General features: G+C 45.4%; 1 protein-coding gene and 1 pseudogene across 1 annotated transcript in view; both read right to left on the bottom strand.

Moving 5' to 3' along the window:
* Positions 1-22,189, bottom strand: part of Prkca (protein kinase C alpha) — a 396,501-nt gene that overhangs the window by 255,652 nt on the left and 118,660 nt on the right. The window lies entirely within an intron of this gene.
* On the bottom strand, positions 5,033-5,516 carry LOC127693344 (60S ribosomal protein L21-like; annotated as a pseudogene).

Below are 22,189 nucleotides of genomic sequence, written 5' to 3'. Positions count from 1 at the left end.
CAAGAAGAAGAAATAAGAACAAAGGACTGGGCATTCAAGACCTTCCTCCCCAACACACTCCTCCCCAACACACTCCTCCCTAACAGCTCCCTGAGATGGCACATCTGTGTCTATCAAATTTACCTAAATCACCATTGAGAGCATTAAGTCCAAAGCTACAATGGGTGATTGCTAGACAAATGAATTAGGGTTGTTTTAATATATCCATGGGGAAACTATCCCAAGACCGTAGCTGACTGTAAGCAAAAGGGTGATTCAAACCTGAACTACAGATGGGAAATGGAAACTGTGAACTTGAGAAATATCTGGGATGTTTCCTTAGGCTCCCTGGCTCCCGATTATGAATGGGTTTAATAAAGCTGGAGTTTCTAAAGGGTTTAGCACCAACATGTAATCTGAAGTCCACATTAAAATCATTGGCTTTCTGCTACACAGCATACCAGCTGGGATCTGCAGCCATAACCACACAGTGACCACATTTGGGAAAACACTTCTGTCCTCAGCAGGACAGAAGAATGTGGCTCCCACACAAGTTTACAACCTGGAAAACACACTTGCAATGTACAAGGGACCCAAGGCCCAGGAGAGTGACCTGCAGCTTTTACTTTCAAAAAGGATCTTGCTAATTTACAAGACATTAAGTGCCCACAGCTAATCTGAGAGTTGAAGAGTCAGGAGACCTATGCAAGAATCTACTTCAAAGCTGAAGCTGTGGAGGCCTTTGGGAGCCTGAGGGAGGCTGGGTAGAGAAGGTTATGATTTTGGCTGCCCCCACCTCTGTCCTCAGTTGGCTACAGTTTTATGTTTACGTCAAAATAGACTGCATTCTTTTGAGATTATTTTATCCATGTGTGTTGCCATGTCACTGCATGGGTATGGAGGTCAGAGGTCAACTTTGTGGTTCACTCCTTCCACCAGGGCTCCAGAGATTGGCCTCAGGCCATCAGGCTTGTAGGACAACTCTCTTACCCACTGAGCCATCTTGCTAGCCCTTTAAATCCATTGCAATGGGATAGCCTTCTCAGAGTGGGTCAACAGTCTCCATTCATACAGTGCAGTAAGCAGTCCACTTGGCAACAAGCTCAAGGTCAGGATGAGGCCAAATCCTCTATTTGTTCCTCTATTGCTTTCTGCTATTTGTAATCCCATAAGTGTGTACCTGTGTGTGTCTGTTACTTAGCCGACAGCCGGGAAGCATGGCCTGAGACTTGCCCTGCTTAGAAGAGAGGATGGAAATCTTGAGTGTGTTCTCTAGAAGGTGTAGGTGGAAATGAGAATTCCCCAGGTGCGACGCTTGGATAGAGAGAAAAATAATCAGCAAAGAAGAGAGATGGGCCTGGGGGAGAAGCTAGCATAGAACTAGGGGCAGGGCAAAAAGGCTAGAGACCCAGAGACTTCTCTACTCCTAGCTGGGCTTCCCAGCTGGGAGGAGAACTTGGCAACAGCATGTATGCAAAATGATAAAAAGAGACTTAGGCTGCCTCATGCAAATTGTGGGGACAGGTAGTCAAAAGCAAATGCCAGGGCTTATGGGAAGGAATGTGACTCCCATTCAGAGAAAATGTTACTTTTGATTCTGGATCATAGAAGGAAATGACAAGGCTATCCCAGGCATTCTAGGAAACACTATTTTTATGAAGTGTATCCACTATTCATTCATTCATTTACTGATTCATTTAATCATTTGCTATGCAAGCACAAAGCTCCCGTGAGCTATTTATCGAGAGAATATTCTATAGTGTTCCATACTTAACTTTCTGGTTCAGCTTTAAACTACAGTCAGCATTTCAAGGAGGGAAGGGACCCTCTCAGAACTGACAGAAGGATGTCAGGGTGTAGCTTAGAAACCAGGGCGTACTGAGAGCAACCAGGGTGGGACATTACTTCTGAAATGAGAGGCAGCCGGTGGTAATTTTTAATTCTTAGAGATAAGTACATGCAGGAACTTTCCATAAATAAGTGCTTTCATTTTCCCGGAGATTACACTGAGCTTTTGTGACAAAGGCTGCTCCTGTTGTTATGCAAATTTTTACCAATGTAGCATATTCCCCTCAGCTTATCTCCTCAACAATTCACAAGAGAAGCCATAATACGCTAATTACCTCTCTTTTATCAAGAATGTTGGAAACTAAGAAAACATCAGGGACCAGGAACAGCACATAATTACAAAGGAGGGGGCCAGAAGCCTTCAGCAAGGAAATCTGAAGATATCCAGGGGACTCCAAAGCCACAGGTGACTGTGTTGAATAACTTGGAAGGGAACATTTTCTTTCACACAAATAAGAGCATTAAGGCATCCAGGGTGGCAGAAAAGCAAAAGTAAATTAGCAAATGAAAAGAACAAGAATCATCAATTTTACCAGACAAATACATCAAATATATTACATCCCTCAAAACACGCGTGCCAAGGAGTATGAAGCCAAGCAAAAGGTACATACAGCCAGCCGCCACTCAGAATTTTAAACTCAAATTGTTTGGGGTTTGGGTTTGTTCTTTTTTTTACTTTTTCCTCTCTCTCTTTTGCAATGTGCATGGGTGTTTTGCCCGCACGTGTGTCTGTGTGCCATATGTGGTATAGTACCAGAGAGGGGCACTGGAGTCCCCGGGACTGGGATGGCTGCGAGCAGACCATGTGTGTGCTGGGAATTGAACCTGAGTCCCTTGGAAGAACAGTCAGGGCTCTTAACTGCTGAACCATCTTCCTACCACTAAAACTGCTGTCTAAGTTATGCTGTCACATGATGCTTCAACAACACTTGCAACTATTTTCTGATGTTAAAATATGTCCCGGTTAGGACAGCCAGGACTGGACAGAAAAACTCTGTCTTGAAAAAACAAAAACAAAAACAAAATATATTCCAGTTGTTTCTGCACGTGGGCAAATCTCTTCAGCACCCAAAACACTTTTTATGGGGTATCTTTAGGCTGGTGTTGACTCTTTTCTGTTTGCTCTGTTTCCCCCCCCTAACATTCATGAATTATTTGGTGAAAATATCATACTTTACATGATGCTCACAGCGATGCTAAGCACAACAAGACCCCATAGTGCTTTGCAAGCCATCAGAGTGGAGTGTTGTACACAGAACTAGACTTGCTTTGGGGTGTAAGTTTGCCAGGTATTTATCTAATGTAGGTCTCCACTTGGTCACAGGGTCTGCACAGAAATTAGAAAACATAACTCAGGAAATTCAGGATAGTTGACCCCCAACATGAGCCATAGCCCAGAACATAGGAGAATGAAAACCTGAGTTCCAGCTAAACGCTGTCAGCGTCATGCTGCTGCAAGGCCATGTTCCTCACTGTGCAGGGAGCAAGGCACTCAAAGTAAACGAAGACAGGTTTGCCCAAAAACCAGTGCGTGCAGGTATTCATGAAAACTGGGATACTGGGTTTGAAAATTTGAGTTAGTGCACACCCATTATAAGAGCTAAGATGAAGGTAAACATCTAGGGTGCACCATTACAGAGAGAGACAGAGACAGAGACAGACAGACAGAGACAAAGACAGGGAGACAGAGACAGAGACACAGAGACACACAGAGACTACAAAATAGATCAGAGTAGATTTTAAAATGATACATTGTCACATAAGCAAAATGCCAGTGGTAATTAGCTTTACTTTGAAAGGTGATATTGTTACTATATAATTTTCAAACAAATTTAAAATGAAAGATTTGGAAGTATTCAATTCCTGAAAGAGGAAGCCAGCTAAATGGACAAAACTGACTCAAGCAAGAATTGAAGTCCAACAAGAGCTGAGAGAATGAGAGACTGAATTCTCTCTGAATGAGAGAACAGAGGGACTCCAGGGTCTCCTCAATGGGAAGATGGAGAGACTACAGGTCAGCTGAATGAGAGGATGGAGTAACCATAGAGTCTGATGAATGAGGGGATAGAGAGACTACAGGTCAGCTGAATGAGAGGATGGAGTAACCATAGAGTCTGATGAAGGAGAGGATAGAGAGACTACAGGTCAGCCGAATGAGGAGATGGAGCAACAGCTGATCCACTTCCTTTCAGGTGATGGTTGTCCAACACCACTCAACACATCTATGCCCCACGAGTGAACTACTCATTATGTGAATATATTTCAAAGTTTCTGTTGCCGATAAGCTAAAACCAGTGCTAGAGATGTAGACCAGCAGTAGGGTAAAGGGCTTCCCTACCAGGAACCAGGCCCTGGGTTCAATTTTCAAAACTGCCCAAAATAAAATAGAGAGAACTAAAAACAAAAGAAAACAGGGACAGTCCTAAGCAAAATAATCATGAACAGGCTCACTAAGCACACTCCCCAGGACTGAAATGATTGGAGGGGGACCCTTTATGTTTTGTCTCCATATTTTAGATAACTTTTAGTAATATTAAAATGGAATTTTATCCATTTTTGAGCTTTTGGTAGGGTGGTGGTATTGCTGCTAGCTAGCCTTCTTGTTGTACTATAGATCTCTGACATGGTGCTCTCTCTCTCTCTCTCTTTCTCTCTCTCTCTTTCTCTCTCTCTCTGAGTTCCAGGAATATGCCCCCAGTGAGCTTTGGGTGTGCTGCCTGCTGGGCCCAACACGCTATAGGGCCCTTGTCCCCATGTAATGACCTGGCCTTGGGTATCAGCTCAGCTGGCACACAAACAGGCTGAGTGCCCTTCATCCAAAACACTCGAGACCAAAGGTGTTTTTGTATTCTGATTGTATTTTTAATTTTTAGGATATTTGCATATCTGTAAGTTTTCATGGGGACAGAGCCGTATCTATGAAATTCAATTTTCATGTACACCTGATGTACATGTCTGAAGACAAGTTTATTCAATATTTTGATACTTTTATACATCAAACAAATTTCATGGTGTGTGATTTTTCCATTTGTGGGACAGATCAATGTTCAAGACGTTTCAGATTTGGGAACCTTTTCAGAATTTTAATTTTCAGATTAGAAAAGCAACTTGGGCTTCCTTCCCTATTCCTTCAGATCAGAGCAAGAGCCACCCCCCTCCAAGGAAAACACTTTGCAGTCTGGGTCCTTTATTTCTGATTTGTACGTTAGGCCATGAATTCACATGGAATGGGCGCCACAGCTCGGGCTCCTTCCCGTTAATCCTCACACAGTGTGCTTCTCTGGGTGGCACAGGCTGGTGCTCCAGCTGAATCCGGGCGCCTTTCTCCTTGGCCTCCTTTCCTTCTGACCGTTCTCCTTCCCCCACTCCAGGAAGCCGTCTCTGCTCTTTGAAGGCCTGGTGTGCTCAGTCCGCACACTGATCCTCTTGGCCAGAATCTGCCCTTACTTAACTTGCTTGTTTACAATGATGCCCACGGCATGCTGGGTGACAGTGTAGACTCTTCCAGTTTTGCCGTGGTAACACTTAAGGAGCATTCCCTTTTGAACAATGCCCCTTCCCTTGATGTCTATGATATCACCCTTCTTACAGATTCACATGTATGTGGCCAAAGGAACAACTCCATGTTTCCTAAAAGGCCTGGAGAATATGTACTGGGTGCCTCTCCTCTTTCCATTTATGTTCGTCATTTGGCGAGTTGCTGGAAGATGGCTACCGTGGCCAAAAAGTGCAAGAGGATTTTTATTTTTAAGTACAGATCCCTGCATGGTGTTCCCAAATAATTGGTCACTAGGGACTAGGCTAAGGGGAAAGATATATGGGGTGTTTTTAGTGAAAACCCAAGGACAGACAGACAGCATTCAAGGAATGCTGGACAGAACCAGGCTACGGCACATAGCCCATGTAGGCAGATAGAGTGGGATGCTTTGCCTTGCTCTTACAGAGAGAGAAAGCGTGCAGCAGAATCCTACTGACACCTCTCCTGGACAGAGAGCCAAAGATGGAGTGAGACAGCCATCCCCCCTTACCACCTCCTCTCCAGGCTCCCATTTGCCAAAGGCCAGGCACTAGGAGTCTCAGCTGTGCGTCCCACAGATGAGGTCACAGATGGTCTCTCCCTCCATTCCACTGCTTCCCTATGAGCCCAGGTCTTCCCACAAAGCAGGCGGAATAAGAGTCCAGTTCAGCCAGGACGTGAGATAGGGTAGAGGATAGTCACACCTGGAAGTGATACACCGATAGAGATCTAGCCTGCCTCTCTCTCCTCAGTAACAGCACAGAGGCTCCCAGTGTGACTCAGGACATCTGCTAAGAAAAGGACCAAAGAAAATCACAGTGACATCTAGTCCTGGAAAGGTGGGACATGGATAAGATGAAACAGGACAGGCTGCCTTGGGAAGGCATTTTCCCAGCATCCTTCACATCATCCCCACTGCACTGGGAGTGATTCTGCTCTTAGCCCAGGAATGTACCACATCACCGTATGCCATGAATGTGAACCAAGTCCCTGTGGTGTAATTAACTACCAGGCAGGTGGTCTAAAAAGCAAAAATTGCATCCTTTCCACATGTGAACTGAGAGGGAGATGAGTTTAGGCCTCACGGTTCAATTTCCAGATAATTTCCCAACATGATAAGGCATTTCCTGTCTGACGAGATAAGAAGATAAAAGCAAGGACCAGAGCTGGACTAGGGCGATCACTACCAGGACATTCAGTAATCAAGGTGATTCACATTTCAACAACTGGCCTAAAGTGCAGAAATGTGGAGGGAAGAGATGGGTGGATGGCGCCATGAAGATGAGGCACAGCATCCGCAATGTAACATGGCTGCCCGGAGATCGGAGGGAAGAGGCTATGCGGACACACATGGAGATCGGAGGGAAGAGGCTATGCGGACACACATGGAGATCAGAGGGAAGAGGCTCTGTGGACACACATGGGCAGTGCCTGAAATGGGGGAAGCACGGAAGAGGTTTTAATTTAGGCCTAGACTGGCCTAGAATTGACTATATAGCCTAACCTGACTTTAAACTTACAGTAATCCCCCTGCCTCATCTGCTCCTCAAATGCTGGGATTATAAGCATGCTTAGACCACATCACCTGGTTCTTTTGACTAAGATTTCTAAAGACAGGAGGGTGAGGCTCAGAACCACAATCTAAAATGACAGGAAGATTGTCACCAAAGGAAAAGGCTTGGTCTGCAGCTCGGTTGTCCAAACAGCACTTGAAGATCTGATATTTAAAGGATTCAGCCTTTTTCTCTTTGTCCTTAATAGATGGAGACTTGATAGAAAAATAAGTTGCTGGATGTCTGCTCCTTGTTATAGAGGGTGGTAGAAGGTTTCTATCAAAATGAAACTGTCCACAGGAATGAATCCTGCAGAAAGTGCTTGTATATTTGATGATACCCAGTATCCCAACTTTAAGGCATGTATATCCACTGTAATTCCAAAACAACCAAATCCCACCAAAGCAAGAAACAGAGTAATTCTACTCAGAAAAGTTCTAGGTGTAGCCCATCACTCCTTTGGGTTGAAGGTGTGGGTTTCAGGGAAAATAAAATGTATCTAAAGGACTATTCAGAGAAAGAGAAGAAAGGAGGGAGACTGATCTGTTCATGGACATTGCTAATGTGTTTCAAAGTTGACCATGAAATGTAGGTCTTAAAGCTGCAGTGTTGGGCCTTTCTCCTGATTCACTGCAACCAACCGCTTAACACACTCTACAGTCCCTAATGCCGTTCTTATGACCATCTCTCAAGAGTACGGCTGAAGAGTGCATTCTTCCAACTTGCATAGCAACAATTGCCTTGCAACTAGACTGACGCCTATCTCCAGCAAATCTAGGCAGAGACATTGATCCCTAAGTACTGGGCAGAAAGGCACACTGCAACCTGGGGTCTCCATCAGCTTTTAAAGCGTTCAGGCATGCAGGCACATATACACAAGGAAACAGAGGCGATGCCACTGGGGGGTTCTGACCATGGCAATTACACTGTTGGCATTATTTTTCCCTGATTAGGTCATGTTGCTCAAGAGGCCCTTGAAATGGCATTGTCGACTGTTAGATTGCTAGAACTTGATCTATGAGAGAAGATATGGCATATGAGAAATTAGGAATCAGTGATACAAATAAACCTTCATAATACTGGTTATGTTCACACTACTCTTCAAAAATGATTTTTTTTTCTAGTGGTGTTTACATTCATGCCGGGAGCTCTACCTGAGGAAGACAGCCCCCGTCCCATACCCTCTCCACAATGCAAAGCAGCAGGCAAGGTGAGAGGGTAAAATCAGTCACAGTCAGAGTGCTGGTGCAGGGAGAAGGGGCAGGGACAGGCAACAGGGTGGGGGGCACTGCCTAGCTTGTAGGTCAAGGGACTAACTAAGCCGAATGAGCTGTGGTAGGTGTGGTCTTCCTGGATGATTGGACATAAACAAACGAGGCTGTGGCGAGTGACAGACAGATCAGGTAGGGAAGAGAGGTAGGTGGCTGCCACACATCCTGTCTGCAGCTTTGATCACAGCGCTCTGGAGGCAGAGGCATATGGATCTCTTGAGATTAGCCTGGTCTACATAGTGAGTTTCAGGCCAGCCAGGGCTATGTAGTGAGTCCCTGCCAAAATAAGTAAAGAAACAAATGACCCAAGAAAGAAGGGCAGCCCTGCTTCAGGGCTTGACTTCAACCTCGAAGAAAGCAAAATCTACCTCATTTACCATCCCAGTTAGGCACAGAGCTAGCTAGCGGCTAAGTAGAGACACACAGCTTCGAGAGCAGAGGCTGCTGTTTGGAGGTGGGAGTCAGGTGGAGGCAGCTAAGGCCTGATATGATCTCCAGGAACTGAAAAGGCCTATGGTCATTCCCCATGCAACCTTGACTATTCCATAGCTTTATGGCTGGGCATCTACAGAGACCCTCAAGACGTCTCTTTCCCAGAAACCTCATTTGTAAGATGCAGATGGGCATCTGCAGAGCAATGGCTCTTCCTGGCAAGGTCTTGTCAAGTCAGAGTATTTGTTTCCTGTGACTTAACATAAAGGATGTTGGCTCTTCACTTCTTTCCAACAGCTGAGTGCTAAGCCTAGGAAGGAATTGTAAGGTCATTTTGTGGAAGTACTTAATAATGGATTTCTGTTCCCTTGACAAAAAGAGAAAATTGGAGACGTGCTAATAGGATTCACAAGCTGGCTATAAATAGTGACTAAGATCATTTCTACCTTGTTACTGTCATGGAGCAAACCCAGGACGTCTTGAGTGTGCCACAAGATCTGACATCCTTCCTTACAACAATGGCCCCTGGAACTGCACAGCCAATCAGGACCTCTAGAAGGTACTTCCTCCAACTTTGGTTTCCAGGGAGGTGGCCATGTTGACTGTGAATAGTTCCTTATCGATCAATGGAAGTGACAGACCAAATGCTAATCCCCCTGCCCCATCATCCTTCTCCACTAATACACATAGGCGGCTCACTACGACCCTGAAGGTTAAGTCACTCTGTCACCAGAAACCAAGCCCAACTTTATCAATATGGCTTTTCCTGGAAGAAGACATGATGTAATGGAGAGTGGCATAGTATTAAATGTGCTCCCTGTATGGATATATGAAGTCATTGAGGCTAGGGAGATGGCTAAGTGGGTGAAGTACCTACCATGCAATGTAAGAACCCGAGTTCAGATCCTCAGAACTCATGCAAAGCCAGGGGGTGGGGGTGGGAAGGGACACTAAAGGGACAGAAAAATCCTAGGAGCTAGCTGTCTGGCCAGTGCAGGCAATGAGCTCCAGGCTTACTGAGAGACATTATTAATATCCAAGCTGGCCACCTCCACAGACTCTCAGAGAGGAGTGAGCCATCAGATAGAATTATAGTCCCTGGTGCTACATGAGAACAGAGATCAAAGGCTAGTTGACACACCAGAGCACCTGGTCTTAATTAATGATGTATTACTTGCAGAATGTCTCCCATAAAAAACCTCACTCTAGGGGAAGGTACTGATGGAAATGAGATTTTGAGGAAATGAAGTATTTGCTCAGTGTGACGGTCACCTGTGATTGTCATCTTGAGGGAATCTTGAGTGACATAGCAGAGAAGTATAGGGCAGGTCTACTGAGGGGTGATCTTGATTTGGCTAATAGAATCTACATTAAGTGTGGTGTCACCGTTGTGTAGGACAGGGTCCTGGACTGAATGGAGGAAGGAAACTGAGTTGCCAGCATTTGACTTCTGACACACAATGACCATCCAACTCGAGCTCCTGCCAAAATGACTTCTTCGCCGTGGTGAACTGCAAGTCCGAATAAATACTTCCTTAAGTTGGGTTTTCAGATATTTGACCTTGGCGATGAAAAAAGTTAACTAATGCAGAGTCAGCAAAACCAAAATTAATTTTGTTTCAGGAAGGAGAGACTCTGCCCTGGATAAGGTCAATGGTCTTTATCTTATATATCTTTACCCTCCAGGACTCATGCAGAGCTTTGTAGAAATTAATTTAAAAAGCATGCATCCATCTCACACACAGTCCAAAGGCCAGGAAAGATTTGTAGCAGGAAGCTTCCCCTCCTGCATCAAACAGCCTAAAGGTCTGTCTACACGCTCACTAGGCTAGACGAGCCAGTTGCCCATCCGTCTGCAAGGAGAAGGCTGAGTTGAGGGTTCCCTTTGGAGATTGATCACGCTTCCTCTTCTACTCACGTGGTTAAACATCCACTTCAGAGTGGCATCTCATCACCTTTGCTTGTCTCCAATAATTAAACCCTGGAATGTCAAGTCCTTCAAGGCTGCTTCAAAAGGGCAATCCTTGGTATTGAAATGAAGGGCTTCTGATGCCCTTTAAGTCTGAGTTGTTCAACACCTGGGGAATTACCAGATTTACACAGAGCAGGTCCCCAAGGCTGGGCACGGCCAGGTATCTCCAACTCATGCTATGATCCTGCTCTGTAAAAATGCAAACTGATTCAGGCTCGTTATGCAGCGGCCCAGAGATAGGTCTGGGGAGTTTCTCTGGTACCATGTGCCTGTGAGGCACTACTGTTCTCAATAGACTCTAGATATTAGTCTCCTAGATATTAATTAGATATATAATTAGCAAATATTTCTTCCTATTGGTCAAACTGCCTCTTCGCTGATAGTTGTTTCCTATGCGTTTCCGTAGCCTCTTCCTGGCCTGAGCACCCAAATCATGCCCATTTCCGATTCAGCTAAATGAAAGAAGCCCGTGAACGTGCGGAGCAGACATCTGCATGGACAGACGACGGCCTGCTGTCTCTTCCCAGAGGAGAAACTACTTCCAGTTCTGGACCAGGTGGTTCTTTGCAAACCTCTGAGTTTGTGTGATTCCCGTGGCTCTTTTCCCCTCACAGCTCTGCCCATCTGTCCCCAGGGTACCTTAGACCAATTCTCAAAGTTTTTTTCCTCTTCCTTACAAAGCTCCAAATACCTGTTTGAGAAGCTACAGATTTTACCCAGATGGTTTGTGCATTCACATTCCAGAAATAAAGTCCCAGGGACTCCACATCAAACACTTATCCTTAAAGCTTAAGTAGCTGCAGACAGCTCCTTGTCCTACTTCCAAACAACTCCTCAATAGCACAAGTGACAGAATCAGGCAGCTTGGGAGGCAAGTAAATGTGAGAAGCCTCATGGAGATTTTGCAGCCAAATTATGGTAATTTCCAAAATTGTGCCATTAATACTAACTCATAAAATTAGAATGGTAGATCAGTTGCTTAGCAGACAAATTAGAGATGAATATATTTTTCTTCATTTGTTTTTAAGTGTGTATGGGTCTTTTTGCTGTTTCTGGATACATGTGCCTGCAGGGCCCATGGAGGCCAGAAGAGGGTGTTAGATGCCCTGGGACGGGAGTTAAGAATTAGTTGTGAGCTGGCGTGTTGGGCGCTGGGAATCAAATTCATGACCTCTGGGAGAGTAGATGGTCACTCTTAACTACTGAGACCCACACCCTTGTTTTTAAGGTTCCTGTGAAAAGAGGCCACAGAAAAGCCATTATCTCATAGATGGATTATGTTTGTTTTCATCATATTTTATTTTCTCTAGTGAACATTCATCACTTTATAATTTTCTTTTCTTTTATAAATTTGGTGTCCATCACATCTACTCCTACATTAAACAAATCACTACCCCGGCTATGAAGCTGCAAGAAAGGAACAGGAAGATGTGCTCCTAGCAAGCCCTGGTAACATAACAGGCTTTGTCTTCGGGAAATATGTTGGTCGCAACTAGAGAATGGAGAGGATGAAATATAATCTGTCTGTGGCCAAATACAGTGTGGGAGGGGCAGAGCGGGAGGGGTATGTGGGGGAGAGGCAAAGTGGGAGGGGGAAGGGCAGAGTGGGAGGAGAGTGGGAGGGGAGGGACAGAGTGGGAGGGGTCTTGAAAGTGGTGACCACAGAAAAAGGAGGAAAACCATAACTATGGAGACTCTCCGGCATTTTGTGGGGTAACATTTTCTGTCCTCACAAGGAACCCCACCATAGTCTGTGGCCCTCTTGCTTGGACTAAGCCCAAATTGAAAATTACAGCCCAGGAGGGACCTAAGCTGAGCTCTATTGCCTCCATGCTTCCTCAGGGGATTGAAAGCAAAGCCTTGGAGAGATCTGGAAAACAGAGAAATGACCCTCTGGGAGGTAAGAGGGAGCAGTGAGTGGGAACACCAGCCAGTCCCCACTTGACTCCAGTAACGTTAACTCTGTTCACTTCCAGTTTCCCAGCATCCTTCACAGGACCACCTCAGGACTCCTGGTGGAATGATACTGTAGGTGCTTTGTCCAGCCACAACTTGGATTTGGATGCCTTGCGGGAAGAACATTGCTACACCCACTCTGGGTCAGTGTCCAGTTGAGAAGGTCAGGATGATGTTGGGAGCAAACCAAGTAGAGGAAAGTACTCTTGTTAAAGCCAAATATCAGCAGCCACTCACAATAGTGTTGGGCCCTGGAGAAATATGGACTCTGATTGGCCATGAGGAAAAATGCATCTTCAGAGGTGAATTGGTCAGTTGAATGCAAGCCACTGTTCTCAGATGACAAATGTGTTTGTGGCAGCCAGAGACATAGCCTGCTCTACCAAATGAGAACCTGGAATTCCTCAGCTTCCAAAGCAGCCACGTGAGCAAAAAGTTTTGCTTTGACTCGCAGGCAACAAAAAATCACTTGCTTGCTTTCCAGCTCACTTATTTTCTTTTTCTTATACATTACTTTTCCTTGTAGGTAACTATGAAGCACAAACCCAGATAAAGCAAGAGCCTGTGCTATATAGTCATTTCTTAAGGCCAAAATACCAAATAGAAAATATATATTTATTTGATTAATGTTATCATTCGAGAGACATTGTGTCTTCAGCTTGTATTTTAGCTGAGCAGAAATATAAAAGGAGCTGAGAAGGAATCTGGGAACAGCAAGCTAACATTTCAAGAGCAAAGGTGTCACAGCAGGAAGGAGAGTGGGTACAGGAGGGACTTGACTTATGCACTCTGCAGAGCAAAGAAAGCATACTTTAAAGTGCAAACAAAAAAAATAACTCTGCTTTTATTTTATAAATTTGTATTTGTTTATTTTTGTGATGTCAGGGACCAAACCACAGTCTCCTTGATGCAGGGCAGAAGCTTGACCACTGAGGGACCATTACAGCCCCCATTCCTAATCTAAAAGAACCAGGATGGGCACTGTTTCTGATAGTTTCTTGAGCTCAAAAAAAAAAAAAAAATGTTCCCCCAAGCGTCATTTTGCTCACTATAAAGTAAGGCATCATTGAATCTCTTGTTTGCAAATGAGGAAACTGGGTTTGTTTACCTTAAGCCAACCAGGAATGTCATGCTATATTTAATACCTATTCCAAGTAAACTCTGCTGTTGTAGCATGCAGTGGGGAGACAGCAAGGAGACATGCCTCATCCAAATTCATTGGTGTCCCCGAGCCTCAACTGCTCAAGGTAATCATGATGTCCAATGCTAGGGTCTAAGTCTGTAAGGCACTCACTCTGCAGTCTGAAACCTCCCCACACCATCTCTCACCAGAGGGTGAGATGTGTAGCCACCCTCTGCAAGTTGCTCAAAGGCAGGAGAATGAGAAGACTTGCTACAGGGAGAGCCGCCTTTAGAATGTTCGAGAAGCTAAGAAGCCAGCACACTACTGACCTACCAACCCTCTCCTGCAGTTTCTGTTTGGGTGCTAATGTGGTTTGACTTTCAATTCAAGCATTCCTTGCTACAATGAGAAATGAATCACTCTCTGGTATCAAATGCCAGCTTCAAACTTCAACCTGAAGACATGAGTAATTTCCAGTCTCTTTTAGGAAGGAAGAAGGGTCACAGTTTGAATTCCCACTGACACTTTCCCTCCTTGACCCCTGTGGGAGGGAATGCCCCAGGCAAAACTTTTTCTAGTAACATTGATTCAGGTCCCGCTTTTGTCTCCCCCCTCCAACCCCCAGAGATGTGGAAACAAGGTCAACTTTATTTAAAATCTCAAACATCCAAATCTTTGTGCTTTACAGGAAAAAAAAAAGATGTCTGAATTTTAGTGGGAGACTTATCAGTTCGCAGCAGCATGGATTCTATCTTTTATTTATTTTTGTAACATTCAATGTGGCAAACTTATGGTGAATCATAATTTGCCAAGAAGTTTGCCCTGTGTTGTGATAAGTACCACAGAACCTGGGAGGGAGAGGCAGCCGCTTGCTGTTCATTAGGAAACTTTCCAGAATATCTTGAGCCGCCCCCACCCCCAACTCCCCCTCCCCAACTCCCCAAGCAAGTGCCTAGAGTCCAGAGAGGGCTTCTAGAGTCAGAGAGTTTACCAGTAGCACATGACACACGCACAGGACCTCTGGCTCAGTGTCAAGCTCTTAGCCAGTCCACGAGGGACCAGTCCCCACCTCTGCTCGGCTGCCAGATGTTTCCTCCACCCACACATACATTCTTTCCACATGTGCAGCTTGAATGCCAAAGAAGTCTATCCATGAACTATATAGAAAGGTTCAGGCTTGCCCCAGAATCTTTGCAAATGCTAGGGACAGGGCTCAGCACATTGCGGTGAGCAGTAGATTTGCTGTGTTTCCTCATTACAGAATTGACAATAGTTTCCTAGCACTTAGTGGGGAAAGTACTTGCCACACAAGCATTGAGGACCTGAGTTTGAATCCCCAGGACCCATAAAAGAACCGCCAGGGTGACAGAGGAATCAGACAAACAGATCCCCAGACATGCTTCCTAGTCAGGCCTCAGGGTTATTGAGAGAACCTGTCTCAAAAAGTATGGTGGAGAATTATAAAGGACGGTATCCAAAGAAGACCTTTAGCCTCCACACCAACTATTAGAATAAGTCCAACTTAGGAGATCTTACTACTCAAACACTGCACAATGACACATGTGTCATAGAATCACACAGTATCCCAAATATTTATAACTTTTATGGTTCCATGCATCAGTTGAAATTAAATTTAAGGACTGGCAAAATGTCTCTACAGTTAAAAGCACTTGCCACCAAGCCTGACAGCCTGGGTTCAATCCTCAGGACTACATAGTTGAAGAAGAAAACTGACTCCCACAGGCTGTCCTCTGACTTCCACATGTGCCCTGTGTGGTATACATGCGCATAGCGAGCTTGAGGGTTATGGCTCAATGAGCACTTGTCTCAAATATCGAACAAACGAAATTATTGTTATAGTCATATAACCAAGATCACGACCATGACTTCAGGCACAAGGGTCTTACATGCATCTGCGCTTCTTTATGAGATCACAGTCAAGTCCACAGTCAACGATACTCATGGGTTTCAGAATACAGTTCATCACTCTGCACAGTCACTGAAGCTAAGCAAGCCCGCTCCTTTAAACTTGCTTGGAAAACAAAACAATGCAACTCTTGGTATCGGAAACAAGCCCAAAGCAAGTGTGAATTTTTAAACAAATCAACTTTGTGAGACAGGCCTGTAGCCTCTGAGCTGGATGGAAAACCTGCACTCATGAATGATTCATCCCTAGAGCCTGCGGATGGATTACTCAGGGTCCCCGGGCAGGTTCTTCCTGCACGCGTGCTGTGTAACACTCACAGGCTTTACGGGAGCTGTATGCTTCTAGATTGAGAGAATAAAAGGTCAGGGAACAGGCACAGAGCAAGGCTCAGGCACTGAAAGGAAACTAACACATCCCAAATAATTATTTGCTTAAAAACTCTCTTAAGAAGGGCAGATCAATAACAAACAGAGCCCCCACCCCCAATACAGCTGGGTGTCCCTCCTTGCCTGTCTACATGAACAGGGAAGAAATGGACAGAGAGGTGGTGCTTAAAACTGACACATTTTCGCTAGCTGAATGGTAGAATAAGCCAACCAAGAAAGAATCTTTAAGAAAAAAAAGTAACCTATTCCAAACCCACCAATACTTTAAAAATAGCCTTATTATTTATTTACTTATTTGGTGTGTGTGTGTGTGTGTGTGTGTGTGTGTGTGTTGCAGTGTTGCTGTGTTGCCCTGGCTGCCTAGAACTCATTTCATAGGCCCAGGCTGGCCTTGAACTCAATCAAGGATCCGTCTGCCTCTGCCTCCCAAGCATTGGGATTAAAGATGTTTATCACACCTACCTTTTTTTATCACTTGGGAACTGGGGATCAGAACTCAAGTCCTAAAGTTTTTATGCTAAGTGCTTCATGGATTAAGCCATCTTTGCAGCCTCCTGGGATCTGATCATCAATATTTCCCAAGAGTGTTGCACGGTCATCATCACTGTTGTTGTCATCATCATCGTCCTCCTCCTTTTCCTCCTCATCCCCCTACTCCTCCTCTTCTCCTCCTCCTTCTCCTCCTCCTCCTCTTCCTCCTCTTTCTACTCTTCTCTTCCTCCTCCTCCTTTTCCTCTTCCTCCCCCTACTCTTCCTCTTCTCCTCCTCCTTCTCCTCCTCCTCCTCTTCCTCCTCTTTCTACTCTTCTCCTCCTCCTCCTTTTCCTCTTCCTCCCCCTACTTCTCCTCTTCTCCTCCTCCTTTTCCTCCTTTCTACTCTTCTCCTCCCCCTCCTTTTCCTCCTCCTCCTATTCTTCTTCTCCTCCTCCTCCTCCTTCTCCTCCTCCTCCTTGTTCTCCTCCTTCTTCTTCTCTTTATTAATAGGGATGGAGAACATAGTATGACCTTTCAGTGCGTATTCTTCAGCCTGCTCTTTGGATATAGCATCTCAGAGTGTTCTTCGGTGCTTCTGGTGAAGCCAGATTACCGTTTCTCTCTCTCTCTCTCTCTCTCTCTCTGTGTGTGTGTGTGTGTGTGTGTGTGTGTGTGTGTGTGTGTGATACTATAGTTTCATTGTAAAATTCCCCCAACCACCATGGAGGTCATGAACCTGAACTTTGGTCCCCAGCTGGTGGCACTGGTCTGGAGGCTGGGATACCTTTTACATCTAGGGCCTAGCTAGCCAACATGGAGTTATGTGGGCAGGGCTTCCAAGGAGCCTACTCTGTGCTGTGCCTGCCTGTGAGCTAAACTAGATCCTCCTTCCCCTGTAATGCTGCTTGTCAGATATTTGATCACAGTAGAGAAAAAGTAAAATAAATTAAATGTAATATATAATGCTGTGTAGCCAGGACAACTAATATAAGTGAGAAAACTCAGGAGAAAAGTCTAGGTTTAAATTCCCAACTACATTACTTGGCGACATAGCAAACTCTGCAATCTATCTTACATCTCTGAGCCCCTCTCCCTCTTCTGTAGGTTGGGGTAATATGAACATGTCAAGGCTGGGCACATAGTCAGCATTTAAAAGGTATTCCTTCCTTCCATTGTTGTCCTGTTCTTTGTTTACTACTATATAACAGGAATGTCAACAGACAAACTTGAAAAGACACAACTAATCTTAAGGGGGTTCCTAAGCATATAGAATATTCTGCTAGGGGTTTTATGACAACAGTTTCCAGCATTTTGCTTTTTCTAACTACAAGGTTAGGAGGTTCATGTTTGCAACACTTCAAATAGAACCTTCTTCCAACATCTTAAATACAAAGCAGATCCACTGCACAGAGTCATCAAGACCCCAACAAAAGGGGCACTAACACTGTGTGCTTCTAAGAAACACACTTTCTTTCCTCTCCTTTCCTTTCCTTTCCTTTCCTTTCCTTTCCTTTCCTTTCCTTTCCTTTCCTTTCCTTTCCTTTCCTTTCCTTTCCTTTTTATTTCAATATTGTCTCTCAACCTTCAAGTTTTAAAATGGTATGTTCTCACCCAGTTGAATCCCAGTGATGACTTGTCTTAGAAATCACAACTGTCGCAGCAGGGTTTTGTGGAAGTTGTAACACAGGTTTCAGGCTGCTTGCTCCAAACCATCTTGACAAGTGAGAGAGGACAGAGGAACTTATGGACAAAATAGACCCATGAAGGTATTGGGCCTCACTTTATCATCCCAGAAAGACAACTGATGTCCACAGGAGTCCAACATACCCCAGCAGCAGCCCTGACTAGTTAATGGTCCTGGTCAGTAGTTGCTGAGAGTTCTAGAGCCAGGTGCTTAGCTAGCTTTGGTGCAACCTAACACCAGCAGCAACAGAGAGATGGTACCACTGACGGATGGGAACAACTCTCCAGGACTCAAAAAATTGGAAGCAAGATGGGGCCATTGGGATCTCCTAGGCTTCATGACCACCCTTGCACACTAAGAAACCATATGTAAGACTAGAATCTCTACTGTGAAAATCTGAAATCCCAAGCGCCACCATGACATCGAAGAAGTTCTGGGTTTTGGAGTATCTCGGGTTACAGGTGCTCAAACCATAAAGTCTAGGCATTTTTTTAGCCCCAAAAGCTCCAAAATCTGAAACACTTCTCTCAAGTGTGATCACTTCGTGTTGGACACCTAGAGCAGCTGTTAATCAAGGCATACCCAGGAAATCTTGGCTAGCATAAACCACCGGCACAACTCTACCAGTTATCACCTGTCCATGCTGTGTTTTCCTTTTACTGAAGGGAGCATTCACCCAGTGCTGTGGTGTGACCATCAGCAAAGCAACAAGATGGGGTGGACATACGTTGCAGGCCAACAGCGCTCTGCTGGAGCCAGCTCCCTGCCCTTGACACTGTAAGGGGGGCAAGCCAGCAAGGGGGGGGGTTCTCTACTTTCTGTCTTCTTTGGCTTTTCTTTCATTTGCATATTTCAAAGTCAGCCCCCAAATCATCTCAGACAGCAGCAGAGGGAACATGCAGCTAGCTCACATACTCCCATATAGATGGTAGATGACAGTGTTTGAGGCTCATTGCCAGCCTTGGAGAGAACACAGGGATTTTGAGTACTATTAACTCTGAATTTGAGGATTGATCACGGCCTTCTAAAGAACCTCCGTCATAACATCAATTGAAAATTGCCCTTACAGCTCTTACACATAGGTTGGAAAAAGCCACACTTAGAATGGGCAGCAATGTATGTCTTCTGTTGATCAAAAAATACAGAGAGGATGAAGAGAGCAAAGGAATGCTGAAGAGTTCCCAAGGCTAAGCACCAGCGGCCTAGACAGCAGGGCGTTGATCTCTAGCTGTGCAAAGAGAGAAGCCTGAAATCCAAGTGTTGACTCAGCCGATTCCTTCTTGAAGCTCTGAAAAGGATCTTTTCCATGTCTCCCTCCCAGTCTCTGGGGCTTCCCGGCATTCTTTGGTTTGGACATGCATCGCACCAACCTCTGCCTCTGCCATCTCTGCTACATTCTGTGTACTGTCACGGCCACTGAGTTGAGAGCCAGTGCCCACCTAAGGAGATCTCACTGGAACCAAAGCATGATACCTGAATACAGATCAGTCACATAGTGAGGGGACACATGGACATGAACTTCGGAAGGACACGGTTGGAGTGGCTACAGAGAGAAACCAGGAAGGGAACATGGGGAAGGAAAATAGATGAGGACAGCTGGGGCTCCCACACAGAGGTTTCTATGAACTCTGTGCTCACAGGTCCGATCCATTCACAAAGGCATGAACAGAGTGCCGCGTGCGTTTAGGTTTCTTCCAGCCCTGAGGTCTTGGATACCGAGTGGAAGGAAATCTCCCACCCACACATGAAGAACACAGTTCATCCAAATGCCACAGCAGGCTGTTTGCTGTAAGTCAGTGAGGATGACTGAGCCTGGCACAGTGGATCATCGCTTACACAATCAGAGATACTAGGATAATCTTTCATAGTCTATAAACTCACAAATGCTTCTGCATTTAACCATCTTCCTGGCAGCTCCGCTTCAAACGCTCTTGGGGGCCTGTCTTTTCTCAGAGCACCCACCCACCCCCAGCCAGATACACAGAACCATCTTAGAACCTGGAAGTCCAGGCAAGGGATGGAGTCTGTATGGTTATGAGAGGCAGTTTTTTTTTTCCAGGCACACTTGTGAAGGGTGAGGAGAGCCAACTAAAATTAATGAACTTTTCCTGCCAAAAAGAGCTAGGCTCCAAATTCGGTCATGTGTTGCCAAATAGACAGTGTGAATGAAGTCAGCCTGAGAAGAAAATAAGAACATTCCAGAGGAGCAGGAGTTGGAGACAGGCTGTCCCTGACTTCAGCACACTGATCTAAAGATATCCCCCACCCCAGCAGAAGAAGCCCAAACCTGTAGCTGATTCAACCATAGAATGTTTCTCCGCACACCAGAACTCAGTATTTTGTAGCCTCTTGTTAATTCCCATGTCCCCTCTATAAGTCCCTTTGTTATCTGGTCTCATCCTCTGGCTCCTCTGAGCTGGGAGGAGGCCCTTCATCTTCCCTGCTCCCAGCCATGGTCAGTGATAACAGGACCCACAACAATGAAGGAGGAAACTCCCTCCTACCTAATTCTTAACTCTTTCACCCTTTAGGTCAGACTCTGTTTTTCCCCCTTACCATAATAAGAGAATCTGAGGTCAACAGCCCTGTGGCACTCCTGGGTCCTTACAACTCTTATGCACTTGGCAAAAGACTGCTAGCCCTGAATGACTCTCCCTAGGAAGCTGGCATAACTGACCAGAGAGCCACAGGGCCTTAGCACCTGCCAAGACAGCCATGTGCAAGTGCCTGCCCCAGGGAGGGCAAGAGCCTGCCTCAGCTAGCACAAACTGTAATTGAAGCTGAATGCAATTAATTGTATAATTCTGAGTCGTTTCAGATTAATTCTGCTAAAATTCAAATCCTAAAAGTAGGGCATGAGAAAGAATCAGTTTCACAAAGAAATCAGACATAAATAAAGTCTATACCAGCCCTGGGTTTGTGCCTAACACTGATAGCTAAGCATAGTAACATTGGAGTTATCGATCAAACATAAATTTAACCCAAATACAATAATATCACATCCCATAAATTTAGGTGCTAAAAGCCTAAGCATTCTTATTATTTGGTCTGAGAAAAAAAAATGTTATGGTATTTGGATGCCTACGTCTGTCTACTCCCAGAGACGTTCACGCCATTCTGTCGGAAGAGGATAATGAGAACCACGAGACAGACAAACCAGCTTTAGAAGCTGCAGGAAGAAAGATGGAGGTGGCCTGTGGAAGACCAGATGGCAGCACTTAAACCTGGGTTCCCCGGTTCCTATTCTCTCCTTGGGACCTCCTCAAGTTCCAATTCCTGACTTCATGGGAGCCTTCTCCGTGGTGTTAGGCATAGATATGTCATGATCCAGTGGGAAGTACGCGGAGGTAGACTTCTGCATCTGAGCCCGAGGCCTCTGGAGTGTGGAGGGCTCTCAGCTTGGGCCTCCCAAATACTTCTAAATTTACAAAGACAGCGAAAGCTATCAGGGAAACAGTAAGAGGCTCTGTGCGCCACACAGGCATAGGGTGAGTTCCTGTGGCTTTGGAGAAACACCAAAGGTTCCAATGGGGTTCAGAAAGCCGGGGCAGAACTCAGTGGCAGAGTTATGTTCAGATGCATGAAGTCCTGGTTTCACGGCTGACCCGGGTGTGGGGTTGAGGAGAGTTAGTTCTAGAATCAGCTGTGGGCTTTTGGGAACCTAATTTTAGCGTGAAGTGTTCAAGGCTCTGTTCTCAAAAGCATCTGTGCCATGGAAACAAGCAGAGCCTGTCCACATTTTGTGACAGAAACACTCCAAGAAGTTCTTGGAAATTGAAAGGTCTCAGGAGGAACCGGAAACCTCAACACCCATCAGGGCAGTTCCTTATTCCTGTCGCACACAGCTGTGCTGCCTGCTCCTTGCCGCTTCTTGTCAGCAGATGGGTTCCTGTGAAAACAGACATGCCTCTCTGTAAGTGCCCACACAGAGGACTCTGCAAGCACCTGTGTTGATCCAGGACTCAGGGTCCCACTCCAATCAGCTCTGGGGCCTGGGCCACTGTCAGACACCAAGTCACCTCTGAGGGACAGACGGGGACTCTCCTGAGGTCACTTAGTGTTGAGCTA

This window comes from Apodemus sylvaticus, chromosome 10 (genome assembly GCF_947179515.1).
Source record: "Apodemus sylvaticus chromosome 10, mApoSyl1.1, whole genome shotgun sequence".
NCBI classification, from domain to species: domain Eukaryota; kingdom Metazoa; phylum Chordata; class Mammalia; order Rodentia; family Muridae; genus Apodemus; species Apodemus sylvaticus.
The sequence above is the reverse complement of the archived record's forward strand: the minus strand, read 5'-3'. Positions and strand labels throughout refer to the sequence as shown.